Source organism: Pteropus medius, unplaced genomic scaffold (genome assembly GCF_902729225.1).
Source record: "Pteropus medius unplaced genomic scaffold, Ma_sr-lr_union100, whole genome shotgun sequence".
Taxonomy (NCBI): Eukaryota; Metazoa; Chordata; class Mammalia; order Chiroptera; family Pteropodidae; genus Pteropus; species Pteropus medius.
In genome coordinates this window covers 545,703-551,702 of record NW_024346819.1, presented here as the reverse complement: position 1 = coordinate 551,702, position 6,000 = coordinate 545,703, and positions in this window count along the sequence as shown.

Genomic DNA, 6,000 nt, shown 5'->3' with positions numbered 1-6,000 from the left:
TGGCCTGCGGCTCCCGGAGGAGCTGTTGCTCGGTCCCTGGGCCGGAGACCTGGGCGCCCCCTCCACCGCCCTCTGCTGTGGCCATGTCTGATGTTGCCATTGGCCTGGACCAAGAGCACCAGGCCCTGCTTAGGTCCCAGGGTGAGGCAGGGCCAGGGCTGGGTGGGTGCGGCCGGGAGGCTGATGTGGGGGCACAGGGTGCGGGGGCTTCCGCATGGAAGGGGAACCCCACGGAACGCGTCTGCCCCCAGGGGGGCTGCTGCCCCTCCCACCGGCCTCAGGGTTCTGAGGGGGACTTGGTCCTCTTGGCTCCCCAGCACCTGAGATGAGGAGACCATCTTGGACTACCCGGATGCGCCCCGAATCCAGTGATGAACGTCCTCATAAGAAACACATGGCAAGACATTCAGAGGAGGGGCCACGTGAAGATGGGGTCAGCGCTGGAGCAACGGGCCGCCTGGGGCCGCTGGAGGCCGGAAGAGGCAGCCAGGACCCCTGGACCCCCGCCTCCGCCAGAGCCTTCCTTCCGATGGAGCTGACACTTCGGTTTCGGCTTCCGGCCTCGGGGACGGGGAGAGGATGGATGGGCTGTCCGGAGCCCCCTGGTGCAGTCACACGTTGTGGTGGCCCCGGGGAGCCCACACACGGCAGCCCTGGGTCCCCAGCTCCTGAAGGCCCGGTCCCTGGGCAGCGGCCACAGCTCCTCCTCCAGTCCACGGCTGGGGACTCGGTGGGGACTCTGCTGCCCCAGGGACACAGTGGGCTCCCGGCCCTGCCTTCTGGGTTCCGAGGGTGAGGGTGACAGCGAGCCGTCTGGGACTGTGCCAGGCCTGGGGCGAAGGTGGTGGCTGTGTGCTCGCCACAGGGAGGGAGAGGGCCGCTCTGGCCCAGAGCCCCCCTACCCCAGCCCCCTCCCCACGTGGCTCTCACTGCAGCTGCCTCCTGAGACTTCACGCTGGCTTTCAAGCATGTGTTTGTTTATTTTCTGAGGGACTCTGCAGCTCTGAATCAACAGCTTGAAGCCATTTGGGTGTTTTTGTTGTGGCTGTGGGCACACAGCCTCATTCCAGCACAGCCCCAGGCCGGGGCGGGGTGGGGGAGTGGGGGGTGCAGCTGAGCCCCTCGGCTGGGGGCCTTCACAGCAGGAGCTGCTTCTGGCAGGTTCTCGGGGAAGAGCAATGGGAGGCGCCAGCTCCGCCACCATAACCTCCACCTAGGCAGGCCCTGAACCTCTGGACCCCTCAAGCCTCGTTCAGAAATGGGCCCCAGCCTATCCGGGGCCCGTCTCCCAGCGGTATAGGTGCACAAGGTGGTGGCAGGAGCAGGGGCCTGGGACATTGTCACCCAATGGGTCACAGCACAGGAGCCAGCAGGACCTGCACACAGGCAGTGAGAGCCCCTCAGGAGTAGGACCACATTCTGCAGGCACACCCGCCCCCACCCCGAGGGCGGTGCTCCCGTGGCCAGCAGGAGCCGAGCAACCGAGACTCCGCCTCGCCTGAGATGCAGGGGGAAAAGCCAGGTCTGGCCCAGGTCCCTGTCCACTGTGGCCTCATGGTCAAGAGCAAGCCTCGGTGTCCCTCCTCAAGAAGGGTTGAGGATCAGAGAGCTGGCCTTATGAGAAAGTCATCTGGTAGCTGTGTGGGGTCACTGGGGTGACACAGGACCTCAACCCAGGCCTCGGTTTTTACTGAGAGAGCTGGCCGGCCAGTCAGAAGACCCTGAAGACAATGGGATCTCCAGGAATCTGCAAATGGATGACCAAATGCATATGCAAATGAATATGCAAATGTATTTCCAGCCAATTGGCCAGGCCCATGCAAATGAGGGGTTGTGATGTCATGAGTCTCCACCCCAGCAGCCCTGGAGGTGGAGGGGGTATAGGGGCAGAGTAGGGGGTGGCCTGGGGATGGAGAACTGGATCCTGCTGGGGGGCCAGCGGGTTATGTACACCCCACGCTCTGCCCCTTCCCGGCCCCTCAGGCGGGCATCCTCGTGCACCTGGACGTGTGCCTGGCTGGAGCGTGTGTGTGTTGCTGTAGCGGGCGCCTGACTGTGCTTGGGCTTCTGTCCGCTCCCCACCTCCAGCCTGCTTTGAGGACAGCCTTTTGTATGAAAAGGCCTCTAGCTAAGACTCCATCACTGTGACCACCGGGAGCTCCCTTTTGTCACGTTTGGGTTCCCAGTGTCACCATCAGTTCCGAGCTGGTGTTGAGTAATCCCCAGTAGTGCTGGCAGATGGCTGTGGTCCCTTGGGACAGGTGTCTTCTTGCAGGAAGTACCTCAAGGGGCCTTGGGGCGTGAGCTGACGTGGGTGCGGAAACGGGTGTCCAGCCCAGTAAGGGCAGCCTTCCTAGATGCAGGACGACATGTTACATCCAGTGTCAAGCGGCCGTAGGGGGACCTGGGGGTTCCAGACCACCAGTTCCCTCGGCCCAGGCTGGTGTCCTCATGACAAGATTCAAGTCCCCAGTCAATGTGCAACATTCAACGAACGACTCGGCCAGACTGAATTCCGCTGAGGTCGTAACTCAGCAGCCTGCATAAGTATATTTTATGATATGATTTTAAAATAAAATTTATTTTAGAACAGGTTTAGGGTTACAGAAAAATTGTGAAGCTAGTGCTAGAGATCCCTTATACTCCTCTCTCAGTCCCCTGTATTAGAGAATGTGGGACATTTGTTACAGTTAATGGACCAATGTTGATACATTGTTACTGGAACATTGACACATTGTTGCTAACTGGCGTCCACTCTTTATTCGGGTCCCTTAGTTTTCTCTCACGTCTCTTTTCTGTTACAGGATCCCGCCCAGGACACCACGTCGCATTCGATCAGCACAGGTTTCGATGCTACGACAGGCCACGGGCTGTCGGCCCCCGTTCCCATCGGCGAGCTGGGCCCTGTGCTGCTCGCGGCCCCCAAGCAAGGCAAACCTGTGGGCCTGTCTGTCTGCCTGGGCGTGTCCCCTGGGACAAGCCTGTCCCGATTCGCTACCAACAGCGCCCGACTGGGAGCCAGAAAGGTGCAGCAGCCTGAACAGGAGGTTTCCTGTGAGGGGTTAGTAACCGTACGTGGGGCTGTCCTGAGCAGCCTGAGGACTCTGCAGAAATCGGGGACCCCAGACACAAGGCGGAGGCCGAGCTCCCCAAACAGGAGCAAACCCAGATGGGACCCCGACTTGGGGTGGGGAGCCATGGCCAGCGAGGTGGTGGGGAGGTCCCCGAGGAGGTGCCGGGCGTCCCCGAGCCCAGGGAAGCTGCCAGCAGGTGGGCTGCCTGTGAGTTCTTTGTGGCCTACAGAACAGGAGGCTTTGTGATGTTAGGTTGTCAGCGTGTCAGCACCGGAGATTCAAGAAATGAGACTCTCAGAGCATCACGGGAGCCTTGGTGGGGAGGTGAAGCGGGGGGCCCTGCCCTGAGCGTCAGAGGGGAGACAGGGAGCTGGGGGGCCCTGGGCACTCGGGTGGGCGGGAGGGACTACCCGAAAAAGGACCTGGTGACCTGGCGTGCTGTCTTCACAAAGGCCGGCACTGCCGACCCACCTTCCCCAGGCCCTTCTGTCCCCTCCTCCCCCAACCCTACCCCACCCCCCACGGACAGGGAGCCCAGCAGATCCACTCGGGATGAGCGGGGCCCCTGGATGCACCCCCAGTTCTCTGCACTCGAGCGGGGGGCCTCTGTCATTGACTCTTTGTCCAGGTCACTTTTCCTGCCCCTTACTCCAGAACCCCGCCCCTGTGAGGCCTCCGTGCTCCAGATGGGGTGGATGGTGGGCGCGCCCCAGGGACCCTCCAGGGTGACAGGGAGCCCCGCGCCAGGACACATGTGCCGGGCAGCACACCCCCCCACCGGGGCTGCCCCCCGGCCCCACCACCAGAGACCAGGCCCCCGTTGCACGCTGAGGGGCTCACTCCCGCTGGAGAGAGCTCCCATGTGGCGGCCACCGTGGCCCCACAATGCCGGCTCGGCCACAGCATCTGAGCCAGAGCCCGAAGGGCTTGGAGTCAGGAAGCATGTCCTCCTGTTGTTTGGAGGGGACACTGAGGCCCGTGGTGGAGAAGGGCCCTCGTGTCTGTGAAGCCAGACACCCGGACTAGAGCAAAATGCAAACGAGCTCATTATGCCGCAGGCTTGGGGGCACGGGCTACAGACACGTTAGCGATGCAAATAATAATAATAATAATAATGACGACGATGATGATAGTGACACCCTTAGAACTTGTTTTCCTTTTGCAAAACCACCCTGTGCCCCCGGCGTGCCTGGCGAGCAGCGGCAGGCGCCAGCGTGGGTCTGCTGAGCAAGTTGAGTGGTGATGCCGCTGCCCCCCAGGGAGGCCCAGCCACTCGCCGTGCGGCTGAGCCCGGCGCTGTGTCCACATGTCATTGCCCCCAGGAAGCCTTGCTGGATGCTCAGCCGAGTCCGAAGCTTCCCTTGTGCCCCCACAGCCCCTGGACCTCCCTGTCCTGTGTCCCGACTGTCACGTAGCAACACGGCCTCCTTTGGTCCCCGATGATATGTGAGCATTTTGAGAGCGGCGACTCTGCCAGGCGTGTCTCATGTCCTGAGTTCCGGGCTCACCTGGCCTGCGTGCGGGTCAGACTCTCTTGGGGTGCACGCAGGAGCCAGAGCAGGGGTCAGAGGCCAGCTCATCATGCACGAGCAGCCACGCGCCAGCAGAGAGTGGCCAAGGGAGGGTTCCCAGTGAAGGGAGAAAGGCGAGGCCAGGCCAGAGGGAGGCCACCAGAAGGCCAGCAGTGATCTCACGAGCAGGCGTCAAGTGCCGCTGCCATGGAGACCAGGGCCTGGCACGCGTCCCGTGACCCCACATCTATCAGAGAGCAGCTCGAAGGCGAACCGGGCCGGATGGCGGCAGAAGACGTGGGCAGAGTGAAGCGACTCGCACAAGGATGATCTACAGGACCTGGGGATGCTGGCGGGCTGAGTTCTGCTTCCCGCGCCCCGGCGGGGTCCTCAGGGGCAGACGGCCACCGCGGGACGTCAAGAAGTGTTTCTGCTGTTGTCTGAGCTGCAGCCTGAGTGTAGCGAACCCCCACGTGATGATTTGGGGGACGCCCAGGGTCTGTTGGGGGAAGATGGCGGGTTTCAGAGCCCTATGTTCCCACCAAGGTGCTAAGACTGTGGACGCCAGACACGCTGTGGGCTGTGAGCGGAGCGCAGGTGGACTGCACAGGAAGTCCCCGACGCCCCGTGTCTGACGCTAAGACCCACTCCCTGCACGGCTGTGACGGGGCCTGGGGAACAGCGTTGGGAGGAGCCACGATGGGGGGGGCCCTGTCCCTGGACTCCATGGCTGCTGCCACCGTCCTGTCCCGGAGGGCGGTGAGGAGAGAGAGGGGGTGGCAGGCAGCATGGTGACACCGTCCCCACTTGGCAGTGCGTCTAAGCGAGCATCTGGCAACAACTACTCAGCTCTTGCCCGGCTGGCCCGTGCATACCATCGGTCTATGCCCACTCCAGAAAAGATGGTATTTTTATTGTTTAAAAATCAACAAATCATTCGCGGGGCTGTCACTGGCAATTACACGGTTGAATCAGCCCCCGTCTGCCCAGAGGGTGATGTTCGCCTCCCCCTGCCCTAAGTTCTGACTCGCGGTCTGGAGCAGGCAGCCCCGTGGGCGGGAGTTGATTTGCTGGGTTTCCCAGTGACCCTCGGGGCTGAGGTCCTGCCCCACAGAGGTGCCCACCAGTACCCTGCCCTCCCATCCCGCAAGACCTTGCACAAGCCTCTGCTCCCTGGGAGGCCTCCTGGAACATTCCGGGCCCCGTTCTTGCTGGCCCAAGTGCCTGGTGCTTCAGCATGTGGTGCAGCCCGATGTCTGTTCCACCTGCAAGCTCTCAGCTCAGGAGGGTTTCCTTTGGGCTGTCCCCGTCCCCTGGGCCCGGTGGGGCATCAGGGCGCCCATGCCTACTCATGACTGCCGGGACCTGTGCCCACCACCCTGCTCCAATGAGTTGCCCTGGAGGCCAGAGTCAAC